The sequence below is a fragment of the Lycorma delicatula genome, chromosome 11, assembly GCF_047948215.1.
Source record: "Lycorma delicatula isolate Av1 chromosome 11, ASM4794821v1, whole genome shotgun sequence".
Classification (NCBI taxonomy): Eukaryota; Metazoa; Arthropoda; class Insecta; order Hemiptera; family Fulgoridae; genus Lycorma; species Lycorma delicatula.
This window is the reverse complement of record NC_134465.1, coordinates 22666407-22693473: the sequence shown is the minus strand read 5'-3', so window position 1 is coordinate 22693473 and position 27067 is coordinate 22666407. Positions and strand designations below refer to the sequence as shown.

At 32.2% G+C, this 27067-nt stretch overlaps 1 protein-coding gene across 1 annotated transcript in view; it reads right to left on the bottom strand.

Annotated features, from left to right (window-relative positions):
- LOC142332404 (ras-related and estrogen-regulated growth inhibitor) overlaps positions 1-21022 on the bottom strand; it is a 244872-nt gene extending 223850 nt beyond the window's left edge. Inside the window, exon 1 of the mRNA XM_075378832.1 lies at positions 20919-21022. The gene's annotated coding sequence lies outside the window, so the exon portion shown is untranslated. The remainder of the gene's footprint in view (positions 1-20918) is intronic.
- Between the last annotated feature and the right edge of the window lie 6045 nt (positions 21023-27067).

The window sequence follows — 27067 nt, the reverse complement described above, 5'->3', positions numbered from 1 at the left end:
TGAAAAAGAAACAATATACTTTAAAAGGAATTACAATAAAATAGAAAAAAAAGACTTCAAATAGAAATAAGAAATCAAATTAAAATTACTTTCGTTTGAATGAACATAAATATCTTGTACTATGTTATATCATTTTCAATCATATAAATTATAAAATTTTCATCTAAATTTTATACGATACATTTTAGCCTTTTTACTTTTCTGACGAATACAACTAGAATACTTATATTAAAGAGGAAATAAGGTGATCTTGAAAAAAATGGGAATTTGGGTTTCTTAAAATATTTACGTTTTAGGGTTCATCTAGCTCCTCTAAACCAAAAAGACACATCTACAGTATGTATGAACGTACGTATGTCGAACTGCTTTTGGCTTTATATTTCAGAAATGACTAAACTGATTTTCTCAAATTTGGCTCAAATATTACTATATAGGCAGCACTGATCATATTCATTTTGTTTTCAAAATTCGTTAGGATATCGCGAAAAACCTATTTCGATTTTCTTTAGAGACATTTTAGAGAAAACTTTATTAAAACAATTTATTATCGACAATGCATACATAAATTTTAAAAAATTGACCCCCACCTCTTAAAACATATATATATTTATATAAAACAGCGATTCATAATCAACGCCCAGCAAAAACTAATGAAGATAGATTGATGAAAATTTGTATACATGCTCTTTCGGTAGAGGAACACAGTAAGAAAATAATTTTTTGAGTTTAAAGAGTTAAAATGGAGTGACAATGAAATTTACTATTTTTTACTTCCTTGTACGAAATAAAGGAAGTATTGTGGCGCGAAAAATGTCCTTCTTCATATTTCAACGGAAATATCCATTTTGACCATCCCTGAATCCATATTGATTAGCTTCGGCGAGACGTCTGTAAATAAGTATCTACGTACATAGTATGTATCTCGCATAATTCAAAAACGATTAGCCGCAGGATGTTGAAATTTTGGATTTAGGACTGTTTTAACATCTACTTGTGCACCTTCCCTTTTGATTGCAATCGACTGGACCAAAACTGTCCAAAAAATCCTATAATCCAAAACAATTTGGATTTTGGAATTTTTCTTAACTGGAGTAATAAGCCCTCATTGAGAGCTTTTCAACGATATATCATAAGTGGGACTTATTTTCATTAGTTCCAGAGTTAGAGCCCAATAAAATTTTAATTAATGAAATATTTGGATCTTACAAAAGAAAGGCACATCGGTTCGAATCAGACTTCATCTTATTTTTTTTCTTAACTTTTTTTTAATTTAAATATACTGATTTACGAATATTATTAACCTCCGATTGTAAAAAAGGTTTTACGATAAATAATAACTCAATAACAAGAATAAAAAAAAAAACATTATGAAAAAATATCAGAAATTATTAATGAAATAAAAGTTTATGTACTTTTCATTTAAAAAAAAAAGTGTAATTCAATAGGCGTACAAGGAAGTCATGTGGTGTCCACAACAGTTGTTTTTTTAATTATCGATAGCAAATGGAAAATATCAACTTGTTTATTAATGTGCGTTTTCTTCATGTGAATATCTAAAAACCAATTTCTAGAGTTGTCGATATTAGACATTGAAAGAGATAGAGGAAGGTAAAACGTTTGAACAATGATTGCAAATTTCCCCCATTTCCGATTATAATAAACGAGATATTCAGTAAACTTGGGCTTTCAAATATTCTTCAAATAAACATCTAAAAAGCATTTTCAAGTATTCTTTAATTCCGATTTTAAAAAGGTACGACGGTGTATGGCACCACTGTTACTGTATGGACGACACGACTGGCTGGATCTACCTCCGGTTACTTGACTAAAAACATAGAATAAAACAAGTGACCGCGACAAGAAATGTAAGCAAACATACATCACAGACGAAGCCATGATGAGGACGCTATTCGAAATACCTGTTTTTTTTTTCAGCTCTATTTCGCTTCGGTCAGAATTTTTTTTTTTTAATTGTAGAACCCGCATGCAGTAAAGTTTCTTTTTAAGATTTCTTTTCTTATATAATAATCTCTATTAAAACAAGGGCTGTTACACATTTAGAAAAAAAATTGTTGAAGCAAATTTCTTAAGTTTAAACTATATAAGATTATTTTTAGAAATCTTGAAACATTTCGCAGAGTGCTAGCATCTTGACCAGGCATGGTATTCTTCGAACGCTACAAAATTTTCATTTCATATTACGATCGATGCACAAGCGTCAAGCTTTTAAGGTTAATTAATCATAAAAAAAGATAAATGAGTAGGATTCGGATTAAATTTAAATTTTAGTTGTAATTGTTAGTGAAGTAAAAATAAATATTTTTTTATTTATGCTATGAGTGCATAAAATAATATATATATAAAGCAGCCATCACAATCTTCACAGTTTTAAAGGTAAGAAGTATTTTTTATATTTAAAATTTAATTGACGGCAGGAATTTTGATTAAACTATAGTAAAATGTGTTAATTAAGTCACCTTAAAAATTGTGAGCTTCAGAGGGTTAAATCCACTTGGATAAAGTTCTTAAATTCAATACGAATCTTTCAGGAAAAGTATTGTAAATCTTTTTTTATTAATTATAACAATTAGAAAAAAAATCTGAAGTGAACTCGTGTATATCATCAGTGTTCCTTCCTGTCACGTCTGAGAGCCGGTGACCCGATTCATATCTCGCTGATTTTTTCTCGCCATAGCTCACGACCCTCTGCCATTCGAATCAATGCGCCTAACCTTTCTCCTGTCGCCTTTTCAATTTCATTCAGACATCTTTGCGGCGGTCTTCCGCGTGACTTGCTGCCCTCAATTTTTCTGTATGATTAGCTTCTCAAGATTTTCACCGGGTCTACGGATTATATAGCCGAAAAAGTTGGTTGGCTGAAAGCCATCCACTTTATTTGTTCGTCCTTTTTTTCGTCTATGCAACGCGGAACATTCTTCTGTAACCCCGCATTTCAAAAATATCAATTGTCCTCCGGTCTTCCATCTTGAAGGTCCAGGTTTCAACGACGTACTTGACTACTGGGAAGACTAGTATCTAAAACGGTATCAGCTCTATATTCTTCGTGATTGCCCTAACATTCCAAATGGGAAGTAGTCAACTTCGTAAGCGCCTTTTTCGCGGAGACAATTCTTCTTTGTGTTTCAGCCGACCGGCCTCCATCTTTATCTATTGTGGATCCTAAATATATGAAACGGTCCATTTTTTCGAAATTACACGTCGCATCACTGACTAGAAGATCGTCGACTGTGTCTAAAATCAAAACTTTTGTTTTTCGATTTTTTATTTCTGTCTAGTGTCTTGCTTTCTTGCTGAACGCCGTCGAGGATTTCCTTCATTTCAACATCAGAGTCTACTAACTGGATCGTATCATCGGCAAACCTTTTGTTGGTTATACGTCGGATTCCTATTCGTATACCGTCATGCCAGTTTTTCAGGCTCTTCTACATGATATATTCACCGTAATTGTTGATTAAGATCGGAGAAAGAATACGTTCTTGTCGTACTTCTCTTGACGGGTAAAAGGGTTCTGTTGTGTTTCCATTTTAACCATCACGCTGTTGTTTTCATATAGGTTCCGAATGAGGGTATAAAGATGATCAGGAACGCCCATCTCCTTCAATAATCTTCACAAATCTTTCCATCTAACTTTTGTCGAAAGTCCTGGCGTAATCTAGGAAGCATATTACAAGAGAAGTGTTGAACTCGCTGGCTTTCTCTATCGGCCGGCTAATATTTAGAATTTGCTTACGCATACTCCTTTATTTGACGAATCCGGGTGCTCTGCAGGAATTTCTCTGTCCATATAGTTTCATAGACGTTCATGAAGTACATACAACAAAATTTTACTCGCGTGTGAAATTAGAGAAATAGTTCTATAATTTTCGCAACCTTGCGTACGACCCTTAGGGAATATCGAGGTTGCTCACTGATCACACCTTTTTCCAGTTAGCCATATGTGTTTACAGATCTGGTGCATAATCGTAACACCTAATTCATCAGTTGCTTTGACCGTTTCCGCTGTGCGCTATCTGAGCCTGGCGACTTGTTGTTTCTCAGTTTCTTTATTGCTTTCCGTACCTCCTTTTTAAGAAACAATTTTTTGTTGAAAATTCAAAATTTTCGGAAAGCAGCAAAAAACGTACCACATTTCAATCGTTCTTTTTCAGTGTTTATGTCTTCCTGACTTTTAAATAGTTTTTTCTTCCTATTTATTTCTTAGTCGCTTCTCTGTTCAATTTTTTTTTTACTTATTTTTCTGCATTTTTAACCGTCCTTTTCCTTAAATGTACGTATCGCCTTCTCACTTAGTTCCAGCCGATACTTTTTAATAATTTTTATAAATAAAAAGTTTTTATCATGCAAGGTTATATTATAAAATAGCGTAGATACTACTACTAGATAATATATATTTTTTTAAACCTGAAAATACAATTTTCGAAATTTTTGTTCATAAAATGTTGATTCGTTTAGGTTCTATGTAAGGTCAACCAGACCTTTTTTTTCAAAAGAGTAGAATTTAAAAAAATTAAAAATGAAATTTATACTTTAAAAATGTCGTTTTCTTTCTATAGTTGTTTCTTTGGTACGGTAAGTTTATGGAAATGTATGTTTTCAGTTCTCCTTTGTTTTGTTGATTTAATATGTGTTTTCATTGTCGATATAAAGTCCATTTGTAGTTTGTTCAACGCTTGAAGTTTTATCCAAATAGGTTGCGCAAACGGTACGTTTTATATCGTTTAATTTATATTTTTCTAATCGAGTGATTTGATTCCGCTCGTAAACTGCATTTCAAATTTAATACGCAACTGGTATTTATAGTAGAAAATGTTTTTTTTAGTTCCATAGGGGGGTAAAAGCAGTGGTCCGAACTTAAGAATTATATATTAAAAAATATATCCTTCGCCCAAGCGAAGGACGGGTGCATCAGCATATTTTAATTACATTTTAGCTGACTGTATAACTTAATTTATGTTTAGTTCTTTAAAGTATGTACTGTTTAGGTCATTACAGTGGATGTTCGCTTAAGAATTTTCCAGATCTTAGTTGGGAATTAGATTCGATTTATTTGTTATAGCAGGCAAGCGCCTGGCCTTTTGTCATCGAGGCGATCGAATCTAATTTTCATTCTTTTTAATTAAATTATAATCTTTGTGTAAGTATAGGAATTAAAAAGCAGTAGAAAAGAGTGACTTTAATAAGAAGTTTTAAGAAATGTACCGTAAAATATCTTCGTAAAAATTTATTATAATTGGACTGCTGATTAAATTTTGTTGTATTAATTAAAAGAAGACTTTTATTTTAATTGGAATTTTTATTCAGCAATTAAACAAGAAAATATAATTATAGTGTATTTGAGATAATTTTTTTTTTTTGAGTTGTTTTAATTTCTCTTTCTATAAAGTAGTAATTATTTGTCATATTGCATTTTTAAAATTTTTTACTTAATTAATTTCGCTTTGTAAAGTAGATTAATATATATATATATATATAAAACTGGGAAAGTATTGCATAACTTTTCCGGCTACGCCGGTCAGGTGAAAATGAGATTTAAGAATCAAAATTCTAAAATTTTGATAAAAATTTGATTTTATTCACTTGCTGTAGTGAAAATTCAGGAAGAATTTGTTAATAAAGAAGTCCAAGAAAAAAGATTAATTAAAAATATTTTTTTTTTTAATATTAAAGATAGAAACTGCAGTAAAACTTTTCATAAAAGAAATTAAAAAATAGTTTCTCATTTTGGGTCTGGAATGTAATATAGGTATCAAAGATACTTTAATTTTAATAACCTTAATTATTGAAGAAAAATATGAAATAACATTTTTATATTTTATATAACTAGCAGACCCGGCAATGCTTCGCTATTGCTATATATATATAGAGAGAGAGAGAGATAGAGAGAGAGAGAGAGAGAGAGTTTAAATGAACACAATTGAAAATTTGATAAAAAAATTAAAAGACTGAACTTCACAAATTTTACCTTTCACTTATTATCCTTCCTCTTTTCCCTTTCCAACTTCACCCTTCTCCTTCGCCCCTCTCCAAGTTACCTTTTTACCCTTTCCCGTTTTGCCCTTTTCTCTTTCTACCTTTTCGCCTTTTTCCCTTTTGCCCGCGCGTAAATCGGTCCATTAGTTTTTTGTCTTTAGCGGACACACATACGAACATGCCTTTTATATATATATATATATATATATATATATATATATATATATATTTATATATATATATATTTATATATATATAAAGTCTGTTTGTATATTTGTTTGTTTCGTAAATATCTCGACACCGGCCCCACCTAGCGGGTATAGTTTTTGCAAAAATATTTCTTTTCACGTAACTAATATTCATATTCTGAACGTGAACCAAATCGGTCCATAAATATAATTTTTCGAAATATCTCAACCCCAGCGCCATCTAGCGGGTTCATTTTTTGCAGAGATAATTCTTTCCATGTAATAACATTTATTCTGAATATAAGGCAAATCGGACCGTAAACACAATTTTTCGGAATAATGGTCGACGCCAGCGCCACCTAGCGGGTCCAAACTAATTCAGAAACCTTCCCTGGCACGCGTCCAACCATTTCCCAAAGTTTCATCGCTATCGGATGAACGGTTTAGGAAGGCATAAGAGACATACTGACAGACAGACAGTCAAACATTCATTTTTATATGTATAGATAATACTAGCGTACCCCATCGCGACTTCGCCCACAATATAGATGTAGGTTCACTCGCGATGCTCTTTTTTGCAAACTAACTTAAATAAAAAATATTTAATCGACAATATTATATTTAGATTTTCATTAAATCCTGAGGAAACGGTAAATAAAAATTTTTATAGGAATATACGATAAACAATTGTTGCCAAAAACTTAAATAAATGAAAACAAAAAAAGGAAGATAAGAAAAATTGAACAATATTTGTTAGACCGATCCATTTTATGAATGAATTAAAGTAGTTTAATATAATAGTTCAATAAAGATAAACAAAAAATGTATTATAATCCCAAATCTAGCATCCTCATCGTGGCTTCGCCCGTGCTCTATGGTTACTTGCGCCTCCCGTCACGATCAGAGGTTCATGTATGGCTCGTTTCGCTCTCCCTTCCAATTTTTTCCATTTCTTATTCCCGTTTTCCCCCTTTTTCTTTTTTCCATTTTCCCCTTCTTCCCTCTACCGTTTTACCTTTTTCGATTTTTCCTTTTACCGATTTTCCCCTTTCTCCCTTCTTCCCCGCGCTTAAATCGATCCAGTAGTTTTTAGTCTATGGCGGACACATTAGAATGGAAACATTATCAATCGAAACATTACAATGGAAACATTGCAATGGAATCTTAAAATATTTAGTATAGCGTATGTTACTTTTACGTCCAACAGATAGCGCTGTTAACACGACAGCGATTAGAACCCCTAGGTTCTAATTTGAACCCCTTAAGGTTCTATCGATTTATCGATAGGTTTTATCGATTTTAACCCCTTAAAATCGATTTCGCAAAATCCTTTCTTAGTGCACGCCTACTTAACGATACCAAGGTACCCTGAAAATTTCAAGTCTCTACCTATAATAGTTTTGGTTGTGCATTGATTATGAGTCGGTGAATGAGTCAGGACATTCTCTTTTATGTAAGAGAGAATATATTTTTTAGAGGTGGGAAAAAATTTAAGTTCTTAAATTTTTTATTAAATCTTTATGATTTTTTAAATAATTTTGGGCGTGCGTAAAATTCTAATATCTGTACATTTTTCCCCCGCCCGCCACCAGACCCGGATCCGCAACTAAACATAAACTCGGCTCAGAGAGGTACCACAGCTTTTAACTACCTCGTCGGGAACAAAGTTCCCGCCAGATAGCCAGAACTCCAGCCGCACGCAAGAGTGACCGGGTCAAGGCGTGTTGATGAAGCATAAACGACCCTTGTGGTATTCGGGGAAGGCGCGCTGGATGAAGGGGGTACGCGTGGGGAGCACACTCGGACCCCAAGTAGTGTAGGAACGGGAAGAATAGCCCCACTGAGGAGGGGTATCTCGGCTGTCCTGGAGAGGTGATCGGGATGTCCTTATGATCCAGAGGGGACCCCGATGGGAAGACCGGATTGGACTGGAGTCAGGGTGGGCAGTCTACGCCGCGACACACTGGTGCGATCGAGGCAACGCCTTTTAGACAGTTACCGGTCGCCCCTTGTTGTGTTTAAAAAACGGTAGTAAAAAAGAAGGTAGTCAGGACTCGGTCTTTTAGACGCCATGCCTCTAATGAGGGGACCCCAAAGATCCCCACCGGACTCGGTCTTTATGTCTTGCCTCTAATGGGGAATCCCCGAAAGGATCCTCACCGGGACTAGGTCTTAGTTTCCCCCCAACGGTACTACAAGGGAGTCCCCATCCGATCATCGTAAGCGGGAGACCGAGGCTTCCCACCCTCTTCCGTATGGGGCTGTCCCTCAGAGATACCATGATGTTCCTACGAAGAAGCAGTTCCAGATGCCGATAGAGCCATCTTACATCCCCGACCCCCGGGCGCATGATCATGTGACTTGCAGGACAAGCACCTAGGGTCCTGCTGGTAGTCCTTGCGTAAATGGCCAATATCTGTACTTAGAAAATAATAAAAAACTTAAAAATAGTTAATAATAAAATAGGTATTTTTATTGAACCATTGTACCACCATATTGAACCATATTGTACCACTAATTATTTATTTAAATACCCAATTTATTTATTTTTAAAAGTATAGGAATGCTATTCGATTAAATACTTCGTATAGAAAGTATAAGATAAGAGTAAGTTTTCTTATCACGATGATGTAAATTCAACTCTTTATCTAATATATTGCACCCGGTTCTGTAAGTTTATCGTGAAAGCAGTTATTAATTTCATTACACTCGATGCCACTGAGCTCTACAACTGTACGGCATTCTACCAGGAAACAGAACATATCGCAATGGATATGCCACTTTGCAAAACTGACGGTGTTGTACGGCGTTGTAATAAACGTACATGCCGGTCAAAAATTAATATGCGTGTCGGTTCACGGTTGAAAAAATTGAACTCCAGCTTAGTGATCGACCTATGTTTTATATACAGTTGGACTTTCGAAATATAAAGATTGATTTTTGGCACCGTAAATTGAGTATGGATCCGAATACAGTAGCCGACTGGAATAATCTCATTAAGAAAAGCGTGTATCGTTTAAATTGAACAGAACAGGTAAGGTAAAATCGGGGGATACGGAATAGTAGCCGAAATCGATGATGAAACACTACTCAGACACAAACACACGCTGATCGCGTTTACCCAAAATAATGGGGTTTCGTCACCATTTTTCGTGAAAACAGCTAGTGTTCCGTTGCGAAAGTTTGCTGACAGATCGAATAAACCCTGCTATCAAGAACAATGTTAATGACGGAAGGATACTGTACTCGGATTCCCGCGTGCGTACCAAAGCAACGAATTGGAAATGGAAGGGTTCCGTCATTATATTGCAAAACACTGATACAATTTCGATGATTCTCAGAGCAGTACTCATACTAAAACCGTTGATCGTTTATGAAAGTCACCGAAATGGCCGAATAAAAAGCGCAAGGGAAATGACAGACGCCACGTGAAATTTTACTTCACCGAATTCATGTAGCATCGCATGATACGGAATTACAATCCGTTCCAGAAAAACACTCCATGGTATAAGGTACACTTAGCGGCGGTCGGAAGTCTTCATGCAGTAATCACAGAGTAAATTTGTCGTGATTTTTAAAGTTGAAATAATAAATTAGCACTTAAATTAACAATGAATGAAGAAATTAACTAGAACAAGGTACCGATTTAACGGGAACAACTAGTGGTGCCAGTATTCGATAAAAGTACCGTAAAATAATTTTACTTTTATTTAAAAACTAGCGGTTGAAACTCGCTTCGCTCGCTCTACCGTCTAGCCAGGAAACTCCACCCCCTGCACCCGACGTATTTGTTATCTTCATGGTTGTGAAGAGTGTGAATATTAGTTATTTTCCTTCGTTATAATTCTAATTTTTTATTTCTTTTTTTTTCAACTATATTAATCGTTTATATTATATTAATCTTTATTTCTTTAATGAATATCTTTAATTCACATCTTACAACTTCTCCCCACAGGACTAGGGCCTCAATCTACGGCTTTCCTAGTATAACAAGAATGTATCCTAAAAATTTGAAAGCAATCGGTCGGTTGCTTCTCGCATGAAGCTGTTGTAAACAAACAAACAAACCATCAATCATTAATTCAATGAATTACTACCGTTTAACAGAATCGATTTGAAATATTACTAATTACTAATCGTAACAGATATTGACCGTTAAAAATAGTTAAAATTGGAAAGAATAACAATAAAGAGATAAGATAGATATGGACTCATTAAAAAGTAGCATCGATAAAATAATACTACCATACTAAAGGGCATTTGCATGTCTCTCTCACTCTCTCTCTCTCTCTCTCTGTGTGTGTGTGTGTGTGTGTGTGTGTGTGTGTATGTGTGTGTATGTGTGTGTGTGTGTGTATATGCGTGTCCCTTAGCTTAGCACCGGAATGTACCGATCACTAGCGGAAAATTCCGATTCATTAGTCAAGTCTCGTGGTGGTCAGGTGTATACTTTATATTATTATACGTCGAAATATATGCAAAATATACATCGATATATATGCGAAATAAATATTACGAATACACTTTTTTATTAATGTGATTATTTTTCTTTATAAAATAATGAACTGTAACCAAAAATTGGGCAAAACAGGTGGGTTAAATCAAATGGTAAACTATAATAAAAATTAAAAAAAATTGAATCCTATATATCTTCCTTAGTGATTTATTGATTTTGAATCCAGTTTCTCTTTTGTTATTGTGTCAAGGAAGGTTAGTTTCGTATTACGATAGTTTTTTCGCAAATTGAATATAGTATATAAAGTGCAAGCAGATTTTTTTTACAAGTTATTTTGGTTTTAGAAAGCGCGATGATGATACCCCACCCTGAAATTTATTTACTAATGAGGAAGGATGCTTAACTGAACGATGACGAACCTTTTTTCGCTTTTCCTTTATCAATTTTCATAATTCCAATAAAAAAAAAAGCATCTTTACCCAAGAGGTAATCAATTCTGGACACCTAATAAATAATACCATTCCGAGACACCGCCCGCCAGGGCAACCCGCCCTGAGGGCCTAGCTAGTCTGCAACTAGTTGTAGATTGAAACAAAGGATTCGAACCCGACACCTTCCGGATGTAAATCAAACTCGCTATCCTCTTGATCAAATAAATATGAAACGATTAATACAACCTAGTCGGTACGGATGAGATCGTAGAACTTAATGCAATTTTATTCGCTCGTTACGTTTACGTTTTTTATTTCCATATAATTCTATCAAGAAAACCGTTTACATAAAATGAAATTTAAACTAAAATTTAATTACGTATAAGAAAGTAACACGTAAAAGAGATACAATAGAATACTCATTTAATTTTGTATGCAGAACAGAAAATGTAATCAGTCTTCGTATCAGAGAGTTGGTACTCCCTAATAATAAAAATCACTACTTTGTTACAAGAATCAGTACTAAAACACGTATTTCCCTACTTACTAATTTAAAAGAATTAGGTTACAATCTTCTTTCGTTTACATTTATTTCAGCGAATTAAATTATAAAACTAATTGAAAAAACATCCACTTAATCATTTAAATTAAGATATTTATTTATTTGCTGTCAATTCGTCTTTCTCCGTTAAAAAGACAACTCACAACTTCAAAGGAATGTAACATTTGGCAGAAACGGTGTCCATAATTCAGGTCGACATATACGAATAAGAAGTATTTTAAAATGAATGATTTTAAAAAAATTGAGATTTTTTTTAATGTAATTTGTTTTATAAGTTGAAATTATATTTTTCTGTAAAAAAAGATGCGCAGAGACCGAAAAAATAAAGTGGTTATTGAATAATAAAAAAATAGCTGACTACACAGTTGTAGGACTTTCCCGTCACGCGGTTTTTTCTAATGTACGGTTTTAAAATATTATTTAATTTAAATACAATATTTTTTCTTTATTTAAATTAATGATTCTAACTAAAGCGCGCGCGCATACCGTATTTCATTCGCGAGGATATGGCGGTACTACCGGCCACTTTAAATAGGTTTCATTTATTTAATTCCACCGCTCACCTGCGACATCACAACACAGCAGTCGACTACAGTAGTAGTCCACCCGCTACGTTGGATGTGGAGTGTGTACGGGGCGGGTGGCTGGGTTAAAACCCCACTTTGATGGGGAAAAAATTTTTTGATCCAACGTGATGTTAACAGAAAAAAACTAGAATGAAAAAGACCCGCTGTACTGCCTTCTACAACGTTTCAAAATTATTTTTTTTTTTCCAGTAAAGGTGCACTTTAGCAAAAAAATTTTTACACAAAAGATTTTTTTTAATAATTGTTCACAAAAATTATTAAAAAAATGCAACGAAAATCACTCCTTGTACAGCCTTCTGTAACCCTTCAAAATAAAAACCGATTTTTAGTGTGGGGATGAATCTTATCAAAACGTTTTTACAAAAGTTATTTACTTTATTAATATACACAGAATTATAAAAAAATATATAACCTTTATAGTGCAAAATCTGGAGACGATTTCGTTTTTCCTTCCTGAATCCCCTACCTCCAGACCTTTTGAATTAAAAATTGAATAGCATCAATGCCCCTACTATAGAAATATAGCCAATTCAACGAAAATTGGTCAAGTAGTTTTGGAGATATAAGGCGATTTACACGCCAACATACATACATACGTACGCACATTTTGTCGTAGAAATTTCGATGCTATTTTTCGGTTTTCTGGAGTCGTTAGGGTCAATAGTATCCATAGACTAGCATTCAAATCCATATAAAAGTAACTGCCTCTACAAGGACTCAACATCAGAACTCTCGACTTCAAAAATCAGCTGATTTTTGGATGACGAGTTTAACCACTAGACTAACCGGCGCAATAATATATATATATATATATATATATATATATATATATATATATATATATATATATATAATATATATAATATATATATATAAATACTACTGTCGAATTTCAGACAATAATGTATTATAGTAAGTATTTTTTTCTAGTGATATATCTTTATTATAATCAGTTTCTAACAAAACCAATCACTTAGGAGGTTGCTAACTTTTTTTAATTTTATGGACACTGGACAATTTCAATGAATAAAACATTTTGTACTCTGATCAGTTTCAACTATTAAATGTTAAGTTGTTCAAATGTTAATGTATTAGTGTTTTTGTTAATATTAAAAATATTAGGTTTGTCCTAACCTTCACTTCACTTTTATTTTTGTCGATAGGTTATTAACAAATTATTAACCGAAAAAATATAACCTAAATTACAAAAATCAGACCGCACAAAAATGGTCTTTGGTTGGATATGGATATCCGTGAAAACATCGCGACAAAATAAGTTCTAAAAATCTAATTCACGAAAAAAGTTAAACGTTTGAAAAAGCCAAGTTTTGCTTCTTTTTAAGGTAGACATCAAAATGAACGTGCGTTTTTCAGGACATACAGCCAGACGCCAGTGGTTGTAGATCGACCCGCCGGGTTGGTCTAGTGGTGAACGCGTCTTCCCAAATCAGCTGATTTCGAAGTTATTTTCGAAGTTATAGATTTAAGGTTCAAATCTTAGTAAGGCAGTTACTTTTATACGGATTTGAATATTATATCGTGGATACCGGTGTTCTTTGGCGGTTGGGTTTCAATTCACCACACATCGCAGAAACGGGTCGACCTGAGACTGTACAAGACCACACCTCATTTACATTCATACATATCATCCTCTGAAGTAATATCTGACGGTGTTTCCCGGAAGCTAAACAAGAAAAAGGAAGAAGTGGTTGTAGATCATAGTGGTTGCAGTATGCTATAATACAAAATCAAATATTACTGTACTGGAGAATTTACTAGTGCAACCCTGCCGAAACTCTTATCAATAACTGCATGTTACTCAAATTAGAATAAAAAAAAAAACCAAAGATCTTTTTTATTTAAAATTTCATCCCTCGTCTAATATTAGACATTAGATATTATTAGATATTTTATTTTGATAGATTCATCTTCAAAAAAAAACAAATTTTTCTTCAAAAACCCCAACGAAAATCATGCAAAGAGGGTTTTTATATTAACCTGAACAATAAAAAATTCAAGGTGAGTTTTCTGTACTAATCTAAGCAGAAATACGACCTGTACGAAAAATTCACCCGATTTGGAATTTTTATAAAACTTTTGCGAAATTTTACTTAGTAGATATATTTATGAAAGGAAATATTATATAATTTGTTTAGAAAATGAAAAAGAATTGTCATCAACACATAGATAAGGAACTAATCGTTCCAATTTTATGTATATATATATATATATAATATATATTTGTGTGTGTGTGTGTGTGTGTGTGTGTGTGTGTGTGTGTGTGTGTGTGTGTGTAAGCGCGTACGGGAGTGAATTATTGTGAATTTATATTACATCACGTTCTGAATTTACTGATTACACAATTTTAGTTCTAACTTTAAATGAATATTTTATAGTACTATTCAAAACCAGAACTTATCAATGAATAAAGTTTTACATGTAAATAAACTGTATTATATATAAGTTAATCTCCCTCTAGCAGCAGCAAAAAGTTAGGACTATAGATGCCAAAAACTTTCTTTCACTATGTACATTAAAATTGGCAATTCTTTTTTTTTTACTTGATGAATTAATGAATTCTGTGTTTCACCGCAGAAGCTAACCGAGAAACTTGTATATGGGAATATGGAAATGGAATTTTGTAGCGTATAAAAAATGCCATCCATAACCGGGGTTTGAACCCGGGACCCCAAAAATCGACGAAATATAATTGTAAATATTTTATAAATAAATATTCTGTACAATAAATAAATATGAATACGTAAAATAAATAGAGCACTGCTAGCATATTGAAATTTATCGTTTATTACTTCAGAAAAATTAATGTGCGGGGCAGTTATTTTCTCTTTTATGCCGTTGTCCATGTACTTACTACTAGTTGCATGAAATAAGTATCTATAAAACATACGTATAAAATGTATTAAAAACGTAAAAAGAAAATATTAAAAAAAAAATTATAAAACTAAGCGCGCATTTCAATTTTTAAGCAACCATAATAGTAAGATACAAGGGCACTATTAAAAAATTAAATATAAACACAAAAAGTAAACTAAATAAATATAATAATATTAAAAATAAATTAGTAAAAAAGGGAAAAAGAACACCTGTTTATTAAATATCATAAAAATATTATTTTTAAACATATTTATAATTATATATATATATATAATCTATCAATGTCGGTTTATTCACTCCAGGTCACCAACGAAATCTGAGAATAAATACGGGATTTTTTTGTAAATGCGTAGTTGGCAGCACTGCTTCCATGATTACAGGTGGAAAGATTGCCGCTCTGTAATCATGGAGCAGTGGAACGGTCAACAACATGCTTTCACCATAAAAATGTTTCACAAAACCAACGATAACTTGGAAGGTGCACAGAGGGAGTTCAAAAGTTACGTTTTTCTTTTTGTGTCACCTGTACAATCCAACCCACTTGATCTCGTCAGCTGGACTGGTTGTTACGTAATGACTATTTAATCAATATCAGCTTCTGATCAAAGGTTCTTGACATCGATCTTTTTTTAGATAAACCTTTACCTTATCATAGCCTGTTAAAGGGCACACAACGAGGAGTGTTGGCTAATTCGAATGAGAAGTTTTAGAGGTTAGATTATGAATCTTTTCCGTTGTCAAGTATCAAAAAAGTATTTTTCATTACATTCTTTCGTCTTCTTTATATTTTTTACTTCCTTGAACGAATTAAAAAAGAAGTATTGTGATCGCGAAAATGTCGGTTTTCAGATTTCAACGAAAATATCCATTTTGACCATCTCTGAATCTAATTTGACTAGTTTCGGCGTGACGTATGTATGTATGTACGGACGTACGTACGTGAGTATACATCTAACATAACTCAAAAACAATTAGCCGTACGATGTTGAAATTTTGGATTTAAGACTGTTGTAACATCTAGATACGCATTTCCCTTTTTGAATGCAATCGACTGAACCAAAAGTGTCCAAAAAAGCCAAGTCCAAAAAAAAAGATTTTTCATAGCTGTAGTAATAAGCCCTCATTGAGAGGTTTTCAACGATACATCATAAATGGTGCTTATCTTCATTTCTTCCAAAATTGAGTTGTAGCCAAATGAAATTTTAATTAATGAAATATTTGGATCTTAGAAGGGTAAAGAACATCGGTTCAAATCAGACTTCATCTCCTTTTATTTTTAATTTAAATATATTGATTTATTAATAATTAACCTCTCATTTTAAAACATGTTTTACGATTAACAATAATTCAATAATAATAAAAAGAAATATATCATAAGTTATTAAGGAAATAAAATTTTATGTACTTTTCATTTTAAAAAAGTGTATGTGTAATTTAATGGGCGTACAAGGAAGTCATGTGGTGTCCACATCAGAATTTTTTTAACAAAAATAATCTCCACTATTTTAACTTATATAATTTGGTTTACGCAAAGCACAGTTAGTTTATTACAAACAGAATATTAATAAAGCATTGTTAGGTAATAAATTAACAGCGTATGATTTTTTTTTTTTAATTTGTGTATACGATAAAGAAGTACGTAAAATTCTCTTTAAATAAATAAACTATAATTACGTCTTCATTCATTCATTTATTTGTCACTTTTAACAAATAAATGAAAAAATTACTTTCGTAAACTTTAAATTGAGTATGTAATATAGAGTCGCATCGTCAGTTTTATTATTTTACTAAAAAATTATTTATTACTCTCTAGCGTAATAACTCTTTCTCAATAACTCAATAAAAACACTTCATACGTAAGACGCAAGAAACCACAAGCGCGCGCGCGCACACACACACACACACACACACACACACATGGGCGCTTGCATTACAAAAAAAAAACAGATATATATCCACACTCACATACACAAATGTGACGTTATCCATCTTTCTGAGAGGGAAAAAGTCTTGCTCCAAAACAACTGACCCACTTCTAATAAGATTTTTTCCCGTTAAATTTAGATTCTTAAAAAAAAACCAGTAGGTTGTTCATTTAAAAATAAAGACAATCTAATAAATCTGTTTTAACAGGTTCATAATTTTAATACAAAAAAAAAAAAAAACACTTAACCTCTATGCTTTGGTTGTCATAAAGTACACATTTTGGTCTAGAATAATTAAATTTGGCAATCACAAATAAATGCACTAATAAGAAAAATTTCATAATTTTCCTATAAAAACTTCGAAAATTAAGTTTATTTGGCATGATTTTCTTCTTTCTTTTTAAATCAGGTTATTTTATATTATTAATTAAAACTATTTATTAATATAAAAATCTGATGTGGACACCAAATGACTTCCTTGTTTGCCTATTTAATTATATATACACATTTTTTTTAAATGAAAAATACATAAAATTTTATTTCACTAATAATTTCTGATTTTTTAAATTTTTTTTGTTTATTGTTATTATTGAATTATTTTATGTAAAAAATGTTTACAATCAGAGGTTAATAATTAATAAATCAATATATTTAAATTTAAAAAAAGGAGATGAAGTCTGATTCGAATCGATGTGCCTTCCCCCTTGTAAGATCCAAATATTTTATTAATTAAAATTTTATTTGGCTACAACTCTGTAGCCAATAAAAATAAGTACCACTTATGATGATATATCGTTGAAAAGTTCTCAAAATGAGGGCTTATTACTGCAGTTAAGAAAAAGTAAAAAGTCAAACGTTTTTGATTTGGGGCTTTTTTGAATACTTTTGGTTCAGTCGATTGCAATAAAAAGGGGAGGTGCAAAACTAGATGTTACAACAGTTCTAAATTCAAAATTTCAACATCTTATGCCTAATCGGTTTTGAGTTGTGCGAGATACATATATGTACCTACGTACTGACGTCACGCCAAAACTAGTCAAAATATGGATTCAGGAATACTCAAAATGGATATTTCCGTTGAAATCTGAAAACCGACATTTTTCGCGATCACAATACTTCCTTTACTTCGTACAAGGAAGTAAAAAACAATCAATATTCTCGTATGTATATAAATATATATTTCAGATAATTTAATTAGCAGATAAATAGTCTAACAAATTGCTCCTAGCAGGAATATTATTTATTACTTATAAAAATTAAAATTTTCACTTGCAGTTTTATTTTTACTTTCCCGGCTAACATAGAAAGTGTAGCATTACTAAAAGTATGTACAGTAATCGATTTCAAAAATGTTTTAATTTGTTTTCATATTTGTAATTTATATAATACTGACGTAATCGGTATGTACAAGATATAAATATTTTATAATATAATATTATTTTACAAATATTCTATATATATATATATATATATATGCATATTTTATATTTAAAAGAATTAATCATATTTGTTAGGATTTAATTAACAGAAATATAATGGAAAAAATAATTAGCCGAAGTATAACCCCTTCTGACATATATTATTATATATATAATAATAAATTTATTATTTATAAATTTTTAACTAATAAATAAAGCATAGTTTTTTCTTAACATAAAGATCTACCTATATAATCTACAAAAAATTTGTATGTGAAATTATTCACGTTCAAAAAAAACAAAAAACAATTGCTAATCAATAAAATACAACTTTTCTCAGATAATTTTCTTTATTTTAAAAATCACTTTTAGTTGTAATATTTTAGCATTATAAGAACTTTTTTCTTTCGTTTAAAATTATTATTTTTGTATACCACATTTTATTTTTGTTTTGAATTAAATTCGAATCTGTGAAACTTGTATTTTGTTTCCTGTTGACTTTAATTGCATAAAACTTTTCAAATAAATTTTCTATAACTTTTTTGTTGTAGACAATTAAACAAATAATTTACGGGACAAATTTAATTTATAATGTATATATATATATATATATATACAGAGTGTATCATGAAGTTATCCCAGAACTTTCATAATCTATTCTTACTTCTAAAAATAATGGGAAAAGTTCATATAAAAACATGTCCTAAAACGCTTCGTTTGCGAGTTATGACTTGTGAAAGATTTCCGAGCGGAATCTTTCACTAGCGACTCAGTCAACCATCATCATCATCAAATTTACACACCCAATTTCAGATACACTAATACAACATTTCTAAATTGCAACGAAATTGATGCAGTAGTTTTTGATATTCTTGAGTATAAACGTACAGGTATGTCGTAAAATGCTTTGTTTGCGAGTTACGGTTAGTGAAAAATTTCGCTCGGATTTCAGCCACCCCGGTGAAACGAGGCCGTACTAAAATTTTTAGGACGTTACTAAAGGGGTAAAATTAGCGATCTCTTATGGATTTTGATCAAAAAAATTTAATAGAATAGATCCCAGAGCCAAAATAGTCTTTGAGAAATCTGGGGTTGAAAATCAATAAATTTGGGTAAAAATTCCTGTTTTTTACGCCTGACTTAAAATAACTTTGTTAAATGGATAATAAACCCGTAAAACTTAAACGCAACATTTAGAGAATTTAATTCTAAACAAAATAGTATTAAGTTGAATAAAACAAAGAAAAGTTTAAAAATTTCGATTTTTAGTTAGAATTAGTACACTAGAACAAAATGCATTATACGTACCAGTTTAGTGTTTTAGTAAAATGATATAATCCTATAATAGAATTTATGCGATTTTGTTTACGCACTTAAATTTTTATAACATTTGTCATGATATATCTTTACGGATGAGTTTAAAATTTAATAACTAGCTTCATCATCACGACATTAAAATTTAAGGATTGCCCTATTTTATCCCCCCAAACTTTTCTTCTTTAAATCTATACAACACAATTTTATTATTCCATTTTCTTTTTATTAATTTTCAATCGTACTTGACTCTACCGCGAGTGCGAAATAATAAAAAAAAACATTCTACCGATTTAAATTATGAACTATCGAAAAACTAATTTCTCCTTATTGACCCTATTAAATTTGGACGTTTTAAGACAAAAAATATCGACCATTTCTTATGTAACATTTTTTTTCAGTCAGGAATCGGCAAAAAAAAGGAATTTTATTTTTTATCGCCGCATAATCTTGAAGACTTGTGCGCGTGGGATACGGAAATGGAATTTAGTACTATGAAAAATGCCATCCCTGACCGGAATTCAAACCCGGAAATTCCGGATGAGAGACCGAGACGCTACCACTCTGCCACTGAGCTCGGCTAATTTTTAATTTTGATTAATTTCAATATAGAAATGAGGTTTAATAGATAGAAAAAGAAACTGGAGTAATAAAATAAATAACATCCGCTACTTTTTTTCCGTATTATGAAACTATTAAATATCTACAGCATTGCCGATGATAAGCGCATAAAGATTTTTTTTTTTTAATGTACGTTATGTTAATCCATAATAAAGATATAAATAAATTCAAGAGCGTAAAAGTTATTTATGTATAAATAATGTACAATAAATCTCACAGGCGGATGTACAATGAAGTTATTATTTTGTAACGAAGAAACAAAAATTCTCCCTCCCTGGCCGAGAATCAAACAGATTATTTAAACGAGGTAACGACAAAAATATGTACGATTACTTTTATTATCAACAACAACAAAAATTGTAATACCTTTAAAAGATTATCCGATATTCTTTTTCTCGGAAAAAAAAATTGAATCTTATTTAAAGTAGCAAAATGTATACAATTTTTTTTAATATTTACGTAGCATAAAAATAATAAATTTCATAATATCAATATATTACAATAAAAATATTAAAATAAATCATAAATACCTGAATAAAATAAAAAATATTTCTTTAAAAACAAAAACTAAGTCGAAGAAAAAATTGACGATATGGCAGATAAAGACTAAAAAGTAACGTCCTTCGCACACGAAGACAACTGTAGTACTAACAACAGATGCGAACCGACATAAATTCTAATCGTCGAGCGTGCGCACTAGAATCACAACACAATCACCCCTTCCTTATTCATTTAAATAATAAAAACAAAACCAACGAAAAACTAACCGCAACATTATAACAATCAACTTTATTTTTATTTACCTGCATAAAACAAATTAAAATTCATTTACAGTTCTTAGTGTTAATATCGTATTATTAAACTAGTTTTCCGTTTATTTGAAAATCAACAGGAAATTTAACAAAAAACGTTTATTATGTACAACGTTTATAGTTTTCTAAAATTAAACAAAATGAAAAAATCGAAACTGTGTAGTTAAAATTTCTCGTAAACCTGTTATATATTTTAATTTAGTGTAAGAATACTTTAAACACAAAAAATCAGTGTAAAAAGTTTTAATGAAAAATACTAAAACTGAAGGAAATTAAAAATTAATACAAAAACTGTTTTTTTCTTTTTTTTGTTTGGTAATATTTTGAACGATGCAGTAACGTAACCGAAGTCTTAAGGCAATATCCTTGTATGCCTATAACGACAAACATACCTGCTGATATTATTGTTTTATTAATTAACACGCTTAGAAAACCTTCCAAATACAGAAACACTACCTCATAAATTTCTCCTTAAAAACAACGAATGACTTTACAGGTGTTGTGTTTTTTTTTGGATTCTAATAAAATGTAACAGAAAATTGAAAGGTACATTCTGAGAGTCGTAATACAAATATCAATTTGTATAATGTTTTAATAAATTTTTAACGGGTTACTGAAATTGCACAGCAAATATACAATACTGGAAAAATTTCCTAACAAGTAATAACTTTTCACGATAAACTGCATCCTTTTACGTTGGAGATGCAAACATATTTAAACCGAAAATCGTTAATCGTAAAACTACATGCGTACAAAGTTAATAACTTTTCTATGAATTTTTAAATGGCAGAAGCTAATGTAAGAATACGTAAAAAAATTTTAATACGGGCATCCATTAATTTTTAATAACAGTGCTATTTGGTAATATTAAAAATCTGCCCCTTCACAACAGTCCCCTAATGATTCTAATCTTCCAAAAGATAAAGCTATAGAGAATAAACCAATGACAATATACATTCGTCCTTGAATATCGCAGATTAAGCTTTAGTTCCCTCGCCCCAGTAAATTTATTCAGCAACTAACCGATCACAAAACACTAATTCTCTAATCGATCAAAAGTACGATTACGATTGACCGATCAAAAAGTCACAACTTCGCATCAATCACAACTATAAAAGGAACTGACCAATTATTAAGCAGTAATTTCCAAACGATCACGATACCTGATTGTAATCAAAAAAAGATGTGAATTAAATTTACCGATTGGAATACAGAAAATGTTTACCGATAACATATGCACCGACACTTAATACTGATAACATTAGTTAGTATTTAATCACAGAACTTTACACTTTATTAGACACATAGACCGGGAAAGATCCCAAAATCGATTAATTTTCACCAAGCACTAGAAACAGAATTATCATCACCATTCTTTTATGCTCTAAGCATAGCAAAATTATTATTAACCGATCCATATCTATTTATGATTATATATTTATTTAAGTATATAAAACCTACTACATACATATATATTATGATTATATCATAATATATATTTATTAAGTGAAACGATATAATTCTGTGCATCTCTTAATTTTTGACAGATGTAAACAAGTAAATGTTTGTAAACGATAAAACGAAAAATTAAAAGTTACATTTAAAACCCAGAGCGATACTTTTCGCACGCGAGAAAATAGGAAATTGATTTTGTCGAAATCGAGAATTAAGATTACAATTTTGTAACTAATTTCACATATTTTTTTTTAGGAATCGAAAAATCTAACGGCATATAGCGATGTTTGATTTCTTATATTACCGGAAATGAAAGTTGATCGATATCAAGTGGTCATATCAAAAAACTATTTTTTTTGTATTTTATACATATTACCAAAAAGTCTCTGCAATTTTCCAAAATTACAAACCCCCGACCTAAAACAAAGAAAACGATTTTGAAAATTTATTTATTGGAAGGTTGTTAGTTTCACTTAAGGTAAATTTACCCTAAACCTATAAATAATTTTAAAAAAGGTTTTTAAGAAGCATCACCTCTTTATAAATATTTTTTTATAAATAAATAAAAGTTATTTTTTTTTTACAGTCATTTTTTTCCACAAATAAGGAAGCTCCTAAAATCGAAAACTTTTTGTTCGATATTTGGGAATTTTTGTACTTAAATCTTATTTTGGTAATAATCATAGTCAATAAAAAAACCCTTGATACTTGGGCTCCCAAATTTTAAAAAAATCGGAATAATTTCTTTTGAATTTTTTCTATCTCAACGTTTATAAGAGAACTTTAATTAATATTAGCGTTATTTTTAATACTACAAAAATGTGCAAGAACATGTATAATGATTTTTTTAAGGCTAATTTAATTACGACTTCGTGGAATTTTTTACGATTTTATCATTATACAACTTCTTTTTACTTTATATTCCCGGCGAATATAGCTAGGATAGCTGTATTGAAAAGGGAAAGTATGGTGATCATGTGAAAAATGGAGTATCCGGGTTTTTTTTAATTTTACAATTGTTTTTTTATAACTAGAATTTTTTTTTATTTTACAAATATTAATTTTTTTACAAATTTGTAAAATAAAATATGACTACTGACCGGTATAGCCGGGAAAGTCATGCAATGCTTAGCTACTTCTTTTTTTTTTTTAAATTAAGATAGATATAGAGTAGGAGCATTAAATTCAAAACACGAATACAGGGACAAAATTTTTCTGTCGATCATACCAGGTGGAAAAAATCCCTAAGCATGCCACAATTATCATATTATAAGTCGAGAGACTTTCTACAATTCCGACAGTTTTTATAAACAAAATAAAATCTAAGAACCGTGTTTATTTCACAATTTTGGCTGTGGGTCGTTAAATTGATTTTACAAAAAAAAATCATTCTTGTTAAAAATTTAAACCAGAAACTTCTACACAGAAAAATCTATTGACACATTCCGGTCGCATCAAAACAAAACGAGCTGGCACAGTAAACAGTAGCGCTATATATACGCCTATCAGGAAAGATATGAGGTAGCCGGCAGCACCGTTTTTAACACGCGATAAAGATAAACATACCTATAACTTTTGATCGACAATAGATAACGCAAAACATCAAAATGTCATCGATAAACGATTCCTAAACATAACGTTTGGTAAATTTAAAATAATTTGCTACGTTTATGAATAACATATTGTACTATAATGTTGTCAGGTCGAAGTATTTTCAGATTTGTTTATCAAAGAGCTGAAAATAAAAAACAAATTTAAAAAATCGAAAAATAACAATGAAAATATATTGTTGAGGTAATAATAGGTTTCGTATCAAAATATATTGTCATTTTTTAAATATTAATCATTTTAAAATCATTACATTTCAAAAGACGTATTTTGAGACTTTCGCTAAGTACAAAAACCAATCATAACTTACGAGGTGTGTGAGAAAAGTAATGAAATTGGTAATACTGTGAGCGATCTGGCAACGCTGTGTCTACCGGTCTGTGCTAGACCGGTTTGTTCATCCCTTCCACACGCTCAGTACGAGTTTCAACTCCGTTCAGCTAACACATTATTTTTGACAGCGCCATCAGTGAAGTTGTGTTTTTGTTGTGCGTTACGAAAATGGAGCATCGGATAATAGAGCGATGTTGTGCGATCAAGTTTTGTGTTAAACTTGGGAAATCCGCGAGTGTGACCTTTGAAAAGTTGAAACAGGCCTATAGGGAACATTGTTTATCAAGATCACATGTTTTCCGCTGGCACAAAACATTTTTGGAAGGTCGAGAACAAGTTGAAGATCACCCTCGCTCAGGGAGACCTACAACTTCAAAATCTGACGAAAACGGTGAGCGTGTGAGGGTTCTTGTGAGATCAGACCGTCGTTTAACAATAAGGATGATGAGTGAACGGTTAAATTTAAACACTTTTACCGTACATCAAATTTTGACAGACGATTTGAACTTGCGAAATTGGTGCCGAAAAACCTCACAACGAAACAGAAGAACAATCGAAGCGAAGAAACGTGTGCGTTGATTTTCTTGAGAGGATTGACAACGACCAAGAATTCTTCAATCGTGTGATCACAGGTGATGAATCCTGGATAGTTGAGTACTATCCTGAAACAAAGCGGCAAAGCGAGGAGCGGCACACTCCGTCATCTCCTCGACCGAAAAAATGTCGAACGAGCAAATCAAAGATCAAAACCGTGCTGATTTGCTTTTTTGACAGAAGGTGTATCGTGCATAAAGAATTTTTTCTTCCAGGACAAACTGTCAACCAAGTGTTTTATAAAGGTGTCCTTGAAAGAACAATGCTCCAGAAAAGAGTGATTCGCGTGAGACCAGATATTGCAGACAAGTGGATACTTCATCATGACAATACCCCGTGTCACACGGCCATTTCCATCAGGGAATTTTTGACCTCAAAACGCATTCTTACGGTTCCTCAACCCTCCCTATTAACCTGATTTGATTCCTTGTTACTTTTCTTTTCCTAAAATTGAAACACGTCTTAAAAGGACGTCATTTTGAAACTCTGGAGAACATTGAAAAGACTGTGACCGACCGGTTAAAAGCCCTACCGGTTGAAGCCTTCCAGCGCTGCTACCAGGAGTGGGAACAACGACTCCGCCCGTTCTCCGTTCTATAATGAAATCATGAGACAGCATTGAGTTATAAGAAAAAAAAAGTACAAAACAAAATAAGACTGCAATGCATATTTTTGCAGTTACTGTAGTAACAAGAACTCCTATTCCTTAATTTAAAAATATTAAAGCCTTCAAAAAATTAATAATAATGACTAATATAGAATTTAATTTATTCTTTTACAGTCAATATTACGTACAATAACGACCTGTTCTATCCTAAAAAAATTTTTTTTTTTAAATTGAAAAAGGAAACTGATACATAAATTAAAACAATTCCGTCTTATATTAATTCATCCTTAATTATTTTGTTAAAATATAAAGGAAAGCTAACGGGTCTCTTTATAGGTAAATTGACTCAAGGGTAAAGCGACTATGGACATATTTAACAGAAACAGTGAGGAAAGATAAGTACAAACTTTTAAAACTAAGAGGTTTTGTACCGGTGGCCTTTGCTGACGATCTGGCATTGGTAGTATGGGCGAGGGTTGTAGACGACGTAGCGACAGCGGCCAACCTTGATGAGATAGGGGTTAACCTTGTCTCCTGAGAAAACATGATTCATCTATCTGGCTGACGGGCTATCTGGCTATCCTCTTTCTCCGATCCAGATCTCGGTTGGCGGAGCCTTAGTACTCCAGTTAGAGTCGGTGAAGTATTTAGAGGTACGGCTGGACCGACGACGTACGTTTTTCGTACACGTGCTAGAGACATCTGATCGTGCAGGCACTGAGTAGGCTTCTGGGTAACGTGGCCGGCTCCCGGTCGTCCAAAAGGAAGTTGTACGACCATGTGATCAATTCTGTACCGCTATAGGAGTAATTGTTTGCTCGAAAGCTCTGGGATGTGATCGAAATCGGCGGGTACTGGAGGAGTGCAGAGGTGGACTACCCTCCGCATCGTTTCGGCATACTCTTCAGTTTCGGCTGACGCATTGTTAGTCATTGCGGGCATGCTTCCATTTAAACAACTAGCTGGGATTATTGGGGAAGATGACAGGAGTGATATGCACAGGCGGTTGTTCCGAAAATGGCAGGTTCGCTGGGACCTGTCCTCCACAGGGCGATGGACACATCGACAGATCGAGCCTTGGGTCAACCGCAGCTTCGGTGAGGTCACCTACTGGTTGACCCAATTTTTATCTGGCCACGGCCTGTTTCGGATATACTTACATGCCAGGAGGAGAGCTAACGACCCCTTTTACCTTTCTTGCGGAAAGCTCGAAATACCGGAACATGTCGTGTTCGACTGCCGACGTGGGCTACTGAACGTCGTTGCTGTG